The 17,162-nt window shown below is 40.1% G+C and overlaps 1 long non-coding RNA gene across 6 annotated transcripts in view; it reads right to left on the bottom strand.

Annotated features, from left to right (window-relative positions):
• The window catches only part of LOC132656862 (uncharacterized), a 185,240-nt gene that overhangs the window by 79,638 nt on the left and 88,440 nt on the right, over positions 1 to 17,162 (bottom strand). For 5 of the 6 annotated variants that reach the window (XR_009594636.1, XR_009594634.1, XR_009594638.1 and 2 more), the window contains 2 exons: positions 8,037 to 8,139; positions 6,843 to 7,208 (listed from right to left, as the gene is read on the bottom strand). This is a non-coding gene — a long non-coding RNA (uncharacterized LOC132656862). The remainder of the gene's footprint in view (positions 1 to 6,842; positions 7,209 to 8,036; positions 8,140 to 17,162) is intronic. The other variant, XR_009594639.1, reaches the window with a different exon arrangement.

Below are 17,162 nucleotides of genomic sequence, written 5' to 3'. Positions count from 1 at the left end.
CTGATCTGTCCGAGGAGATTTCACAGATGGAGAGTGAGTCACCACATTAAAAATGAAAAGTCCATATTTAATTTGCATCTCCTGAGGTTATCAGCTAAGGAGGTTGAATACTCTTTGTAAATATTTATTGGTGTTATGAATATAATTTAGTGTTTCTTCTTTTGAACGTGGCTGTTTGAATGTGTCGAAGCAGTTGGGATCAGTGGCTTTTCTTTTTTGAAGTTCTGTGTGGATTCCAGATTCCAACATGCTGCCAAGTGGGTGGCTGTAATGACTTTCCTTCCATTCTGCGGGCTGTTTTTTCACTCTGGTCACAGTTTCCTTGTTTGTGCTGAGGCCTTTTTATTTCATGTTATGCCATTTGTTGATTCTTGAGCTTATTTCCTGTGCTTTGAGAACACTATTACCTGTGCTTGTATCTTGAATGTTTCAAAACTTCAGGACTGACACTTTGTCTTTGAGCATTCTGAATTTATTTTTGAGTTGGGTTAGAGATGAAAATCTAGTTTCGTTCTACTTGTGGATACCAAGTCCTTCCAGGTTGTGGATGGGGCTGTCATTGTTTCCCACTGTACTGTTGAATATTGTTCAACTGCTATCATTGTTCCCATTGTACATTGACAGCCTTGAATATCTGTCTCACTTCAGTTAGACTCAAATCAAGAAGGCAAAGGACAACAAATGCTGATGAAGAATTGGGCAGAAGGATCTTGCTCATTGCTATTGAAAGTGTTAACTGTGTAGCCACTGTTGAACACCAGTTTGGAGGCTTCTTGAAATGCTACAAGCAAAACTACCACATAATTTCAGCCCTTCCTTCAACTGCTGACAGTATGATGTCCAAAATGCACTAACTAGGTGCAGGAAAATCAACCACCAGGCTTTGCAAGGACAAGGTAGGCAGTCATTCATATTTACTGCTTCACAAAAAAAAAAAAAAAAAGTCTGTCAGTTATCTGCCAAAAGACTGAAGATGATTCTCCAACAATTGGTGGGAAACTTGGGTGATTTTCCAGGTAGCCAGCTGCCTCTGTCATTTCCATATTTTTGGAAGCTACTTTCTCTGTACTTCCTACAAACTCAGGTCTTTGATGGGGTTGAAGACTAGAGAGTTATAGTCTCACAATTACACTTAAGCTGTTTAGGATTTTTAAAAAGTTTTTAAAAAAGGGTTGTTAAATACAAACTGCAATAGAAGATGATTTAGGTACAGAACTCTGAAACTCATCAAGATAGGATAGATAGTAGAGTATGTTCTCCTAAGTTGCCAAATACAAATGGACTGAACATTGTCAATATAATTATTATATGATAGTTTTCATAATTGTTCTTACTATATGTAGTTTATTTTCTAAGAGAAAGGAGCCTTTTCATTGAGAAAAAAAAGTAGGAAATGGAGGTTTGTCCATTCAGATACTAAATTCTAGTATCTGAGATCTAGTTGTAGTCTGGACAAGTGCATTTCCACGTACACTAAGTGATGCTATATAAACTTTGCTCCCCAATTATCTCTGACTGGTTATTTTAAAATGTTGGAAAGTGTGTAATTAAGCAGTAGAGAAGGAGGCAGAGCTTTGGTCCCCAGCCTTGGAATCTCAGAGGGACCACCAGGTGGGAGGAGAAGAAGGGGAAAAAAGAAGATGGGGAGAGAAGACAATGGCTGGTGAAGCAGATCCAACACAGGCAGGACCAATATTGGCAAGTAGCTTGGGGAATAGAGCTGTGAGGTGGCCAGACTAGCTTAGAAAGTTATTTTAAATCATACCTGCCCATTCACTGTGCTTATGGCTTTTTTAAATCAACAAGTCTCTCTCCCAAGTAACTAACCAGGTAATAGAAAAGCCCTATTAAATTTAATAAATAGTTCAACAAAAGTCTGGTATCTATCAGTGTATATAGAAACTGTGATGTATACAAAATGGAATTGTATACATCTATAAAAAATGGAATCACTAAATTTACAGCAATATCTGAAAAACAGGATCATTATGTTAAGGGAATTGAGCTGGATTCAGAAAGACAACCACACATGTTTTTGCTTACATAAATAAGCTCATGAACTGCATGTTTATGTGTCAGAACATATGGTCTCAGGACTACCAGAGTAAAGAAAAGATTTTACTTAAGGGCAGGGGATGAGGTGGTTTTTATGAGAAATTCTCCTCATGGGCTCAGGAATTTGAACACTTGGCTTTCGGTTACTGTTGCTCTTGGAGGAGATTATGAGATCCTTAGGAAGTGGAGGTTGGCATGGAAGTTCGTCTTTGGGGTGGGAGGCAGAAGGTGCATCATTGGGGTGGACTGTGAGGGTTTGTGCCTCACTCACATCCTGGTCTATGTTTTGATCACCTGATCCTTCTGCCTTCCATTGATGGATGCATCCCTCTGATACCATAACATAAAATAAAGCTTTCATTTGGTCATGGTGTTTTATCACAGCACCCGGAAGTAAGTAAGACAAGGGGAAAGATGGATGGTGCTAAATGAAATGAAAGCAGACAGGAGCTATAGGGGCAGGCAGGACAGTAATGGAAGACAAGATTAGGGTATGGAGAAAGCAGAGACAAGTGAGTTAGAGCAGAATATAAAGAAACAATGAAGCCACTATTCTTTTTTTTGCTAACTTAAAAAAAAAGCTGGATTAAAGAAGTGAAAATAGAAGGACATTTTGTAGGCTCATGTGTCATGTGACAGACCTTTTAAGTATATTTCCAGATACCGTTGTAGTTTGTGTTGTTTATGAAAGAGATCTACCAGGACAAAATGTGTGTTTGATGCCTAGAAAGAAAAAATAAATAAAACTTGGACCAAAATTCATGTGTTCATCTAGAAATGCACTGTTCTTAGAATATCCCGTTAGCAGTGGATTAAATAACTAAAATAGTTTTTGGCCTCTAGCCATATATATGGAGTCAATATCATTTGCCTTTTAAAATTCTTAACAAGGAATCCATTCATCTAATTTATATGGAAGCATTCGACAACAGCCCCCGTGTGCAATCACCCACCATCAGCACAGCAAAGAGCTACTATGTATTCATCAGACACCATTATTAATCATGAGCGGCTTATAATGGCTATGCTTACATCTCCCTAACAGCTTCACTCTGTCAAAGAAGTCATTGTAGCCTGAGCTAAGAATTTCATTAACTGCCTATTTTTCAGAGGCAACCCTTGTGAAGAACATGGAAATACATACACGCAAGCAGTATATAATTGCTCGATTATTTCACCGCCATAATTCTGTTAAGAGCTGGCTATGACTATCCATCCTTGCAATCAGAAATACAAGAGAACTCTTCAAACTTACTTCATTTTAAAGTGCATCAAAATACCATAAAATAGAAGGTGTATTGAGCAATACTGATTTGGCCTTGGTCTTCATCTCTTTAGATGCATCCAAGCAGCCCCATTAAAATGATGATTTTAGATGCCAAGCAATGCATTTTATTCCAGTGCATCAGTAAATTTAATATAAATATGATTTTTAGTTTTAGGGAAATAGCTTATTCAAGTCATATGTTTGGGGTTAGGGTCCATAAATAAATGATATCCTTCAGACATTTCTGTACATCCTCTAAGTAACGTATGACTATGTCCATTCGGTATTAATATTAATATGAACAGATTTACCGTGGACACAAAAATCAGTTTATTTTCATGGCCATCATATGAGTATGGTAGATAGATAATAGATAATAAACATATAGATGATAAAAGATAAATGGATGATAGAAGACTGACAGAGAGAGGATAGTAGAGATAGATAGATAGATAGATAGATAGATAGATAGATAGATAGATAGATGGTAAATAAGTGTTGATGCATGATATCTGATAGGTAAATGACAGATGATAAGTTAATGATAGATGGATAAAAGATTGGTGATACATGGCAAAGAGACTTATAAGTAATTATTAAAATATACTATAGACATAAATATATTGATGATAGAGAATAGATTATGATGTAGATTGACAAATGACAGATAGATACCAGATAATATATAACAGATAAAATATAGTAACAGTAAATAGATATAGATGACCCGTAATTTCTATAGATATGTAAATTAACTAAATAAATCCAATTTTTAAATGTTTAAACAAAGATTTGACTAATTCAGTCTGGAATAATTAGGAAAGCTTTAAGAATTGGGAAACAAACTGAATATTGAACATTCTTGAATGGGTAGAAGCAATGAGCTCAAGCGATGTCAAGATTCAGCCCTAGAAGGCTGGTGTGGATGAGAACTGTGAGGAGTCCAGTGTGGTCAGCCAGCTGTGGCTGGGCCACACAGGACAGGTGTGAGAATGGTGACAGCCCACACTGTTCCTCTGTTAACTGCCTGGACGCGGCAACACGCTGCATGGGAAGATACAATGAGAAGCCCTGCTAAAGAAGTGTGAAGGCTCGCCTGTCTGTCCAATGACTTCCGTCTCTCTATTTAATGGTTTTTCAATTCTATTGTTTTTCTCATAGATTAATCTTTGGGGCCTGTCCTTCAAAATTCCTGTTTTCTTCCTAAGGAATCCTAAGGTCTCCAAGTAGTTGAGTGCTCCCATGCATTCAATGCTGAGAACTCAGCTGCGTCCCATCCCCCAGTCCTCTCTAAGTCACTGAGGCTTCATCTCCTCTACACAGGAAGCATCTCTGCACCAGCTTTCACCAGGCAGAAAACAAAGGGTGCTGCTTCACGCCCATCCCCATCCCCCCAGCTTCACGTATGATGACTTGGTCAGGGGATTGTCTGCCTGGAGGCCACCATGTTTCCTGACATGCCGGTAATGAACTAAACCTCTGATCCTGTATGCCAGCCCCAATTAAATGTTGTGCTTCATAAGGGTGGCCTCTGTCATGCTGTCTCTTCACACCCATGGAAACCCAACCTAAGACAGCCACACATGTGGAAGCAGGCGGTGCCTCTCAGTCACACATACTGTTACGTTAGGAAAACCACACTTAATTCACAGATTAGCATGTAGCTGGGACACTCTCCACTTTGCAGCATGCGCAGCTATGAGGAGCGGTTGTTACAAAAACCAATACATCAGCCACAGGAAATTTCAACCCAGAAGAGGTCTGCAAACTTCACAGCTGGATGAACAAGGTGAGTAAATCATACATTGTCACTGGAGCAGTGCAGTTCTGTTGCGCAAGGTTATGGCTGAGGGTTTCTAGTCAATGAGTTTGTTGAGTACTGTGTGTGTGTGTGTGTGTGTGTGTGTGTGTGTGTGTGTGTATGTGTGTGTATGTCCCTTACTTCCAAGTCCCCCCAGGTCCACTCCTCATCCCTTTTGAAGTCCAGTTTATGTTTCCCGTATGGTCAAACTCCCAGGGGCGTGTCTTCCTGGACTCCCACCAGAAGCCATCAGTTGTGCAAAGCTACACTTCAGCAATCTTATAACACTTTTTAAAGAATTCTCTTAAACGTTTTCTGTCTAGGCTGTTTCTTTTTGGGGTGAAGGTTAGGGGTTATCACAAGAGCATTCTGTGTTCCTCTTTCTCAACCATGAGCCTGCAGTCATCAATAGCATGGCAAAAGCAGCTTTCTTGCCCTTTAAAGTCAGTGTGAGGGAGCATGGATCATGAACTGACACGTGGGTCTTGCTGATATTTTGGGACCAAGAACATCTACATGATCTCTATCTTCTCTGGTGGCAGTACATGCCAAGGACATCAACAGGCCTTCTGCTGGTGCATGTGCCATTGACACCATCACAGCACCAGCTGGAAATGTCACCAATGTGTCAGGAGGCAGAGCAAAGCACCCACATCAGTGTGCTTCTCCCCTGACCAGTGTCAGCCTGGCTCGTGAACATCAACACCACTTCAAGCAGCAGCACAGCCCACAGACTTCTGCATGACCTTCAATGGTAATAGGGGTCACAGACATCAATCCAGACTTTGGTTGCAGTAGGAACACAAACCCAGACACAAACCTGGACAGCACCAAGGCCTCAGATGGCAGAGCACATCACTCAGATCAATATGGCCCCTGGCAAAAGCATGGCCTACAGATGTCAGGATGGCCTCAGGTGGCAGCACAGACCAAAGACATGCATATGGCCTTTGGAAGAAACTCAAGCCAGAGCCATCAACATGGCTCCCAGCTGCTATAAGACTAGGGATGACCACCAGAACATCTGGCTTCAACATGGCCTGGGCAGCAGATTATGGATACCAAAGCACCCCCAGGGCCAGCAGGGACCATGGAAGTCTTATAAGGTGGTCAAGTCCAGAAAACAAACCATTCTTCATCTTGGACATCACATCATTGCTCGGAACCAGGCGATCTCGCAGCTGGCAAGCATGTTCAGGGGCTGTACCTGAGCAGAAGCTCCAGGCTGCTGCACTGCTGCACATCAGCCTTAAGCCCTCCTCTGCAACTGTAGGCTCTGCAGCCCCCACCACTGCAGGCCTTTCTCATGCCAATCACCTCACTCACTCTCTATTCCTCTACCTTTCCCACCTCTCATCTCACATTTACTTCTCATTGTGTCATTGGAAATACAGGGCAGGGCATCTGGGCACAGGTTCAATGAGTGCTTGAGGCTGCCCTCTGTTGGCTGCCCAGAGGCTCGCCAGACTCAAGCTCTGGGCTTGTGGGTTGCAGGGGGCACCACTGCCCGTTGCTCTCTGTCTCCCAACACACCAGTAGATGACAATAACCACCAAACCACTGTTGAGATTCTATAATAGAGGAGAATCAGAGGGAATGTAGTGGCTTTCCAATGACATTCGGTGGCCAATACACAAATAAGGTGCTGTAACTTCCCAAGTTGAGGTTTCGGTTTTATACAATGTGTACCTTTAAAAATCTATTCTTAATGAAGAATACCTGAGTATTAGTCCTCTATCAGATATAGGGTTGGTGAAGATCCTTTCCCAGTATGTAGGCTGTTATTTTGTTATGATAACAGTGTCCTCTGCTTTACAGAAGCTTTTCAGTTTCATGAGGTCCCATTTATTGATTGTTGCTCTTAGAGCCTGTGCTGTTGGTGTTCTGCTCAGGAAGTTGTCTCCTGTACCAATGAGTTCTAGGGTCTTCCCCACTTTTTTTCTAACCGATTTAGAGTATCTGGTTTTATGTTGAGGTCTTTGATCCACCTGGACTTTAGTTTTGTGCAGGATGATGAATATGGATCTATTTTCATTTTTCTGCATGTAGACATCCAGTTGGACCAGCACCAGAACTATCTAGAAACTAAATGTGGAAAATTATATATTAGTTATGCAAATTATATGTAATTACATATGAGATAATAAAAAATATAGTGAAACAGCAATGTAAATATGAGTGTGAATTTAAGTGAAAATATTTGAACACAATAAGTAAAGTTAGATGATTATTAGTTTTTTATTTTGTTGGTTTTATATTTGAAAATAATTTACAAGTAGCTATGCTTAGTGAAAATATGTTTGTGTTTATAAGATAAAATAATTGTGTGTTTAGTTTTAAAATCTGAGTGTGATAGTCATCCTTTAAATTTATAATATATATTTAATTATTAAAATATAAAATAAATAAAACACCAAGCTTTCAATAGATAAAAGTTTTAGAAATATGGACCTTAAGGTTTGGCATCTAAGAAAATAAGGAAAGCTGTGGTGGTCAAATGATAAAGATGAGAATGACATCAATATCTCTAAAGCATCAAGGACAAAGTCAGAGCAACGGGAAGAGGGCTGTGGGGCAGCTGTTAGTTAATGTGGCCACTCTGCTCTCTGAACATGTGAGTGAAAAAATGCAGATGTTTGAGACACTTAGAATAGCCTACAGAATGTAAATTTATCCTAATTCAATCAAAATTTCAGAAAAGGGAATAAGGAATCTGAGTTGAGATTTGATTAAAATAATTAAATAAAGTCAAGTCAGACTGGAGGTTCGTTCATTTAAAAATTCTCAAAATGATCCTTCAAGACTAAATTTTTGTATGAGTACTTTTCTGGAATGTTCAGGCTTACAAAGGCCTTGACTGGGTGTCTTAGCATCATGGCATTTGCTATCTTGACATGGAGAAGCAGCACTCACCAGATAGCTGAGCAGAAACTGGAAACCAGATAGATGCTGTGGGCTTTTAATCCTGGGTGTCTGAACAGCAATAACTTCAGGAAAAGACCAGACTCCGTGGCATCTGTAAAGGACACTGATGTTAAGATCAAGGCCAACAGATTATATTTGGGACTTGTTGGGTACAACACTTAGTCTTTCTACATTTTACCTTCTATATAAAAGATAATGATAACTATAAAGCCCCAAGAAATACATACTTGTAAAGCACATAGACTTGTTCATGGCACACAGTGAAGTTTATGAAAAGAGAAGTTTTGGCTATTGCTTCTTATGCAAATTACTGCATAACTCTGGGTGTACACTTTTTAATAAGTATCTCATTTATTGACAATTTCACACAGGCATACAATTTACCATCCTTCATTCTGACTCTGAAGGTTTTAATGATCAAATTAACTATAAGTAATAAATGTTCATATATAGCTTTTCCAATTTATTCTTGTAGAAAACATTAGTTTGCAATTTGTTTTTGTAATTCTGCACACAATAATGCAATAACATAAATATTCTCTTGTTTTTTTCACCATCTGGAAATATTGACTATCTGAATCTCAGAAGCTATTTTCCTAATGAAATCTTCTTGACCAAATCCTATTCTTAGCACACTTAAAAGGGAAATGGAAGGGAGGATTTGTGAATGGGATACAAGAATGTAAAGTGAATAAAATAAATAAATGAGAAAAGAAAAAGAAACATAGCCAAGGTATATTAACAATTTAAATTGTTACGCTGTGATACAAGTTGTGGTTGCTCTGGTTTCTCCATTTATTTCATTGGAGACCAATCACTCAATCCCTATATTATTTCCATTTTTAAAACAATAGAAGAGAAGAACGCAGTCGCGCTGTATTTAACTGGATTAAATGGTATGTTATTCGGCAGATGTCAGCTGGTTAAGTTTGAAGGATGGTAGGTTAGCTTCCTTCACTGCTGTGTTTGGCCACTTAAAACTGATGTGTGTGACACTCTACATGAGCCTGTCATCTCTGGATGGGCTTCACCAGAGTAGTCAGCAAATGAAGTCATGACAAATCTGATGTCATCTGCAGTTTTACATTGTGATTCTAGGACTGGTATGTGTGCCTTTTACTAGAGCATCTTGCATCTATATTTGTTAACATGGGATAATAAATAATTAATTCTGCTGATTGTCAGTTAGCCTGGAACTGTTACCCCTGAATGGTCAGCATGTCAGTGTTGGGTAAATACATCTGAATGACTCCAGAAGCAGTGAGGTCATGCTGTTTGGGCTGAACCTCTATGTCTTCAACTTGAAGGAAAGAAGGATATATTTTATTTCTGATCCCTATGCCTCATACAGAGCAGGTGCACAGCAAATACTTTTTGCAGAATAAATAAATACCTCAAAATAAGTAAAAGCTGGGACCATTGAAAATGTCATGCAAGATTAAGTTCATTATGTAGTGTTTGTGTCTCCAAGGACTTTTAAATGATGTCACATAACAAAAGTATTAGAAGCTTAGGCTTTTATAAAGTAACTAATCCTCACTATAGAATGTTGTGGGTAAAACAACCTTTGGAGATACACCCTTTTTCACTAACATGAGAAATATAGTAACTTGTTTGGCCCTTGGCCTGGGACATAAATGCAAGGAGTCACTTCTAACCAGGCTCTTCCGTACCCTGATGTTGAGATGATCATTTCCTTGTTCATGGCATGTGGCATAAGCCAGGGGTCCCCGTAGCATGCACATGCTGAGCTTTCCCAACTTGACTGTTTCAGACCAATGTGACCCAGGTGAGGCCAGCACAGTAAGGCACACATAACTGGGTAGCTGTATCTTTCCAGCATGGGTCTTAACAGGCTTTGCACTCTCCTAAGTTCAAATTGCCACTTTTCTGAAAAGAGGGAAGCAGTCTGCACTGCCCAGGTGAGGGCTTAAATTTAGACAAAGAAAGTGTTGCTAGGGACAAATCACCTTCTACTCTGGACAGAAGAGGCAGAGAACCCAGCTTTCAGAGTCCATGTCTATCATCATGGCAACATGTGGGATCTGAAGTCACTTATTGGTGAGTGGAGAGGTCAAATGGGAACACCATAGTGCGCCCTGTGCTTTTCTTCTGAAGTACCGATGCATCTCCCCAAAAGGCACTTTGTACTTGCTACTTGCTTGCATTGTACATTCTAAGAGATCGCTGCACATCATTAAACTCTTCTGACTTCACCGATCCCCAGAAATCCTTGGAAAGCATTCCACTCCTGCTTTTGTGTTTCCCCAAGCTCAGCAGAGTGCATAGCTTAGTCTTCGCATTGGTGTCCATCAGAAAACTGGGTTCACAGCCCACCTATCCCTTCTCTACAGAGAGTGAACAGTCAGGGTACCTTGGTCACTGATTTCTCAGCTCACAGGTGTCAGCAGGGATGCCCAGGTCCTGACAGTGCCAGTGCACTTAACACTAAACTAGAGTACATCTTCTTGCTGGATAAGTTAGTCACGGAGACTCTGCAGGGGTCTGAGCTGTGCCACAGCAGAAACTGGAACCATGAGGTCAGAAAATACCATCTGTTCATGTGTGTGTGCATGTGTGTATGTGTGTGAACATGCTCGTGTGCATGTGTGTATGAGTGTATGCATGTGTATGTATTGTGTGTATATGTGCATCTGTGTATATGTGCTTGTGCACACATGCATGCCTTCCAAGCTCTGTATAGCTGAGTCTCCCCTACCTCATTCCCACCATACGATGGAGCTCTGCAGCAGACATTCCATTCTATGCCTTAGTGAATGAGGTCATGCACAATCCATGAGGCACAACACAAGATGTACATTTGTGGTGTCCCAAACTGGTGTTCACTGGGTTCCTGGGCCCCCAGTGACGAGGTATGGCTACATTTCAAACTTCAAATGCTTGCCTGTGTAAGAAGACATGACTTTATTCTAGAAATTTAAACTTCTGTGCTGAGCCTTTAATGTAGTGTATACAGGGCATAAACACCCTTTGTCTACTTTCTTTCTCCCTGGACCATGGAATCTGCTGGAACTTCTGGCTTACACTAAGCCTGAGTATGAAGAGAAAATCAGAAAGCAGTGGAGACAAAGATTACCATGTGTTCGAGCTTCATTGTTAACTTGGGTGTTTATATTTGCCATCCTCCCAGGACACGCATGGACACAATCTTCCATCACAGATATTAGACATACAATATAGGATAATCACACTAAAATCTATACACCTAAAGAAGCTAAGCAAGAAGGAGGACCCTGGGTAAGATGATCAATCCTGACTCAGAAAGTCAAACAGGATAGACAACAGAAGAGGGAGAAAACAGGGAACAGGACAGGAGCCTATCACAAAAGACCTCTGAAAGACTAACCAGCAGATGCTAAGACTCATAGCCAAACTTTAGGCAGACTGCAGGGCACCTTATGAAAGAAGGGGGAGATAGAAAGACCTGGAGGGGAATAGAGCACCACAAGAAGAGCAACCAAACCAAAAAATTTGGACCCAGGGGTCTTTTCTGAGATTTATACTCCAACTAAGGATGGTGCATGGAGATAACCTCAAACCCCTGCACAGATGTAGCCCATGGCAGCTGAGTATCCAAGTGGGTGTCCTAGTAATGGGAACAGGGACTGTCTCTGACATAAACTCAGTGGCTGGCTCTCTGATCACCTCTCCCTGAGGGGAAGCAGCCTAACCAAGCCACAGTGGAAGATAATGCAGCCAGTCCTGATGCAACCTGATAAGATAGGGTCAGATGGAAGGGGAGGAGGACCTCCCATATCAGTGGACTTGGAGAGGAGCATGTGAAGAAAAGAAGGAGGGTGGGATGGGGGGGCAGGGAGGGGTCTATGGTTGGAATACAAAGTGAATAAATTTTAATAAATAAAGTAAATACATAAATAAACTAACAAATAAATAAATAAGAAATATAGAAGGTTCTGTAAGTGACAGGAGAGTCATAATGTATCTTTGTTGGTTCTCACACTTGAAGGGAGCACATGTGCTGTTTCCCTCTGTCCCATTCTTGTTCTGAACACTGGGAGTGAAGACATGGCAAGGTTAGTGTGTGGCACCAATGATCTGGCAGGACAGATGTGAGCTTCGTTTCTGATGATCTGACTCCAAAGCTCATAGACTTCAATTCTACAGGCAAAACCATAAATTCAAGTGATTATCTGATGAATCTCGGATGCTGAGAGTACCAGCTGCCCATTATAGAATGGCTGTTAAATGGCTTCAGGTGTCTCTTAGGAAAACTACAGAGAAGATTCACAGGCTAATGTGAGTAGGGATAGGTTTCATCACATCTGAAATATATATATATATATATATATATATATATATATATATATATATATAGGTGTCTTCCTTAATGAAAAAATGTGACGGATTATAATGAACATCACACAGCTACAAATGATTTAACCTGCTCTGTATACTATGTTTGGGATCTGTAACCATGTCACCAAACTCATCCCTTATCTTTCATGAATATATTATTTATTAATTTGTATTTTAAATAAAATTTTTGACTAGTACATAAAACAAAAATACCCACATGAGTTAGGTGGCATGTGACACACCCACTGTGTAATGTCTAAATATATATCCTCAAATGTTTATGATTTCTCTATGTAAAACTTTCCAAATTCTTTCTCCACATCGTTTAGAATCCACGGTGCATAATTATAATCTATAGTCATCGCACTGGGCAGCCTCACAGCAGAAACCCATGTTACCATCTGTCTGTGACTTAGAACACCGTGAACAGTCATTCACCATTCTTATGTTGATCATTTGTTTCTTCTCACTTTGGATTTCCCTAGGTGTTTATAAATTTAGTTATCCTTTCAATAAAGTACTTTTTGTTTTATATATTTTTAAAATCTATATTTAATGCATATTTATCTGGTCATAACTATCCTTCTCTAGAAAAGATTAGGCATATCCAACTTTCTATGACCACTCTCCTCTTTTATATTAATATAATTTGTTTTTCTATTAGTTTATTTTTTATTGATTACAGTTTATTCACTTTGTATCCCAGCTGTGGCCACTGCTCTCATCCCCTCCCAATCCCACCCTCTCTCCCTCATGTCCTCATGTGCCCCTTCCCCAGGAGATGTCCTCCTCCCCTTCCATCTGACCTTAGCCTATCAAGTCTCATCAGGACTGTATTCATTGATTTCCTCTGTGGCCTGGTAAGGTTGCTCCCCTCTCAGGGGGAGGTGATAAAAGAGCCAGCCACTGAGTTCATGTCAGAAACAGTCCCTGTTCCCATTACTAGGGAACCCACTTAGAGACTGGGCTTCCATGGGCTACATCTGTGCAGGGGTTCTATCAATGCATGGTCCTTGGTTGGAGTATCAGTCTCAGAAAAGAACCCTTTGTCCAGATTTTTTTGTTCTCTTGTTCTCTTTGTGAAGTTCCTACCCCTCCAGGTCTTTTCGTCTCCCTCATCTTTCATTAGTTTCCCTGGACTGTGCCCAAAGTTTGACTATGAGTCTCAGCATCTGCTTTGATACCCTGTAGGGTAGAATCTTTCAGAGGCCCTCTGTGGTAGGCTCCTGTCCTGTTCTCTGTTTTCACCTTCTTCTGAATTCCATCCCATTTGCCCAGAGTCCTCCTTCTTACTTAGCTTCTTTAAATGTACAGAGTTAAGTATGTTTATCCTATATTATATGTCTACTGTCCACTTTTAAGTGAGTATATTCCATGTATGTCTTTCTGCTTCTGGGATACCTCACTCAGGATGACCTTTTCTAGTTCCCACCATTTGCCTGCAAATTTCTTGATTTCCTCGTTTTTAATTGCTGAGTAGTATTCCATTGTGTAAATGTACCACAGTTTCTGTATCCATTCCTCAATTGAGGGACATCTTGGTTGTTTCCAGATTCTGGCTATTACGAATAAAACTGCTATGAACTTGGTTGAGCAAATGTCCTTGTATACTTGAACATATTTCAGATATATGCCTGGCAGTGGTGTTTGATTGCTTGTTCACTTTTGCTCTGGTTTTGCTGGGGATTGTGTCCTGTTTTGAGGACTTATTTTCCCCATTTATAGTTATTTAATGATACAAAACATTAGACTTGTGGAAGTCACTATGTAGACCTGACTCAGTATTTTCCTTTTCTTCTCAATCCTTTGTACATGCTTAACAGTTTATCAGTGTACTTTCTAGTCCCTAAATATGTGGAAAAGTCTCCTACATGTTTATTTGTATTGGTTTATTATTTTCAGTCATGTGATTGTAGACCAGGGAACAGACTCAGGCAATGAGTGGATCTAGGAACAATCTTCAAAGGCATGGCCCTAAAATCCTGCTTCTGTACATAGACCTCACATCCCAAGATGTCACAGAGTCCAAAACAGGACTATCAGATGGAAACACAGGATGACATGAGGTCAATAAATATCTAAATTATAATAGAGGAGACATACAATGAAAAATTCTGTTTGTAGGCAGGTCCTACCATCTTAGCTCTTTACTAAGTAGACATGTGTAGCTTGGTATTAAAGCCATGCAGCACTCTCCCTTGGTCTAAGTATGATATTTGGTTCTTTTATAAACACCACAAAGACCTTCATGTAAATATTTACTCTTTTCTCTTCAAGCTGTGCTCTGTCTTGCCCTGTTCTCTATAAGAAACTGTTGTAATTCCATAACAAAGTACAAATGAGCACATATTTCTTTACTTAGGACATTCTACAGCTGACTTTGCTGGGCTTTATTTCCATCTTTTAGCAGAGAGGTCACCTACTTTTAGTTTTGCAAGACTTCCATGCTGGCTGCTCAAATGTACATTCCCATCTTTCACCTATATCCCCATTAGCACTTTTTTTGGTTTGATTTCTTGATAGTAACAATTCTGACCCTCAAAGTAGTTTGATTTTCCCTTCCAAAATGGCTACTGTTGCTGAATGCATGCTCAGGATATAACAGAAGAAGTTCATGTCCTGGGGCAGCCTAGGACTGAGACACCTGCGCTACCCAGTACAGCACAGCACTTTCCACAGCAGGCAAAAGGTGGGATCAACCTGACTGTCTGCCAGAACACAGTAGATACCAGAGGCTTGACCTAGATACGTATCTCAGGCTTTGAGAATCAATATCCAGGAAAATGATATGCATACATGAAAATGAAATGCATAAAAGTTCCACTTTGTTTCATAACATGGTTCTTTCTGAGAAGCTGCTGCTCCCTTACCTGCAGCACCCACAAGTGCAGCAGATAACTAACTTATATACTGTGCCATAAAAGTGCAAGGCTATTCTTTTCTATATCACTAGCAAGTTAGTGTGCTATGTCTCTGCATGAAGCTAATAGCCCAGGTGAGGTCTTTAACAGTGTTTGCCTTAAACTGCTTGTTAACTCCTACTTTATTTCCTAATTCTGTGCTAAAGACCATAACCAAAAGGAACTTATGGAGGAAAGGGTTTCTTTCAGCTTACAAATATTTCCTCAGGAAAGTCAGGGAATAGCTGAAGGTATGAACCAAAGGCAGAGACTGAAGCAGAGGATGTGAAGCGATGCTGCTTCCTGCCTTGCTCTTTGGGCTTGCCCATCCTGATTTCTTATACTTCCCAGAGCCACCAGCCCAAGGGTGACACTGCCCATATGAAGCCGTCCCACATCAATCATCAATCAGAAATTACCATACAGACTTTCCCATGGGGTGAAGATGGCCCCTTTCTAGACATAACTAAGTTTGTGCCAGTGTGAATAAAACTAACCAATACATGATCTTTCTCTCTCATGAAGTCATTTTGAGAAGGTTCTCCCATCTCAGCTTTACAGAGCTTGAATTACATTCCATCATTACCTAAGTTTCTATCACTAAGCAAATTAGAGAAAACAAAATGAAGGTGTAGACATAACAAAATCTACTTTAAAAACAGCTAACTTGTTAATGGAGTGAAATAGTTCCTGATATTTTAATTAGTATGTCTTCTTCGGAAAGTAAGGTGATGTATTAGAATGCAAGTATTGATTGTAAAGAGACAGTGTTTAATGAAAGCAGTGAGGAGCACCCTTTTGTCTTCTCTTCATCAGGTTAATCAGTGCCCCAGAGAGCAGCATGCAACAGGGCTATCATTGCTAACACTCTGCCCCAGAGGTTTGCAACACTAATGGGAAAATATGATATGGCTATATGACACACAAAGAGGATGGCAATATAAGCCCTAAATCTAGAAAGAAGAAATCAGTGTGATTAGCAAAGTTAAAATTAATTTCTCAGTGTCTCTGCTGTCTTAACTGCTCTCCTGCTCATCTCTGAAAAAGCCCCAAGATTTTCCACACCTTTAATTCTCAGTCACTGTTAATCAGGAATTGATGGAGCAAATTAAAACATCTTATGAATGGATGGTGAAGTATCTAGAAAATGCTGCAAGTCTCTAAGAATCCATAAAACATGTACTCAGAGGAAGTGACAATAGTGCTAGGCTACATTTCACTGGGGTTCCAGCACTACAAAGGCATTGATCTCTCTGAGAACAGAAAACAATTCCCTGTTTTAAGGATAAAAGACTGATGGAGATTTAAATGGTTATTTTATATCAGTTTGTAGGTATGCTTTTTCTCAAAATAAAAATAATAATAGCTCACAGACATGAGGGAAGCCCAGACACAGTCTAATATATTCTCCATCTTAATCTTCCTTCCTGTTCCCATCTGTCCTTCCTCCCTCCCTCCCTCCTATTCTTCCTTTTTTCTTTCCTGTTACTCTTTCTCCTTGCTTTCCTCTTTCCTTCCATCTTCTCTTTGTTCCTTCTTCCTGCTCTGTGTCCTTTCCTTCCTATCTCTTCCATCTTCTCTTTATCCTTCTTCCAGCTCTCTGCCCTTTCCTTCCTATCTCTTCCCCTTCTCTTATCTCTCTCCTTTCCTCTTGTCTTCCATTTTCTTCCCTCTCTCCCTCCCTTCCTCTCTCCCATCCTCCTCTTCCTTACTTTCCCTTTGCACAGGACCTCAAGACTAAGGAGTTGCCTGAAGATTTCTGGATTTCTCCAGCACATCTAAAAGTATTTAGAAACAAAGATGATGATTACTGACCTCTAAACATTGAAGTTCAATTTTATGCTTGTGTCAAAATGGCTGAGTTCCAACATCTGGA

Source organism: Meriones unguiculatus, chromosome 10 (genome assembly GCF_030254825.1).
Source record: "Meriones unguiculatus strain TT.TT164.6M chromosome 10, Bangor_MerUng_6.1, whole genome shotgun sequence".
NCBI lineage: Eukaryota > Metazoa > Chordata > Mammalia > Rodentia > Muridae > Meriones > Meriones unguiculatus.
Note: the sequence above shows the minus strand (reverse complement) of the source record. Positions and strands in the feature narration are given on the sequence as shown.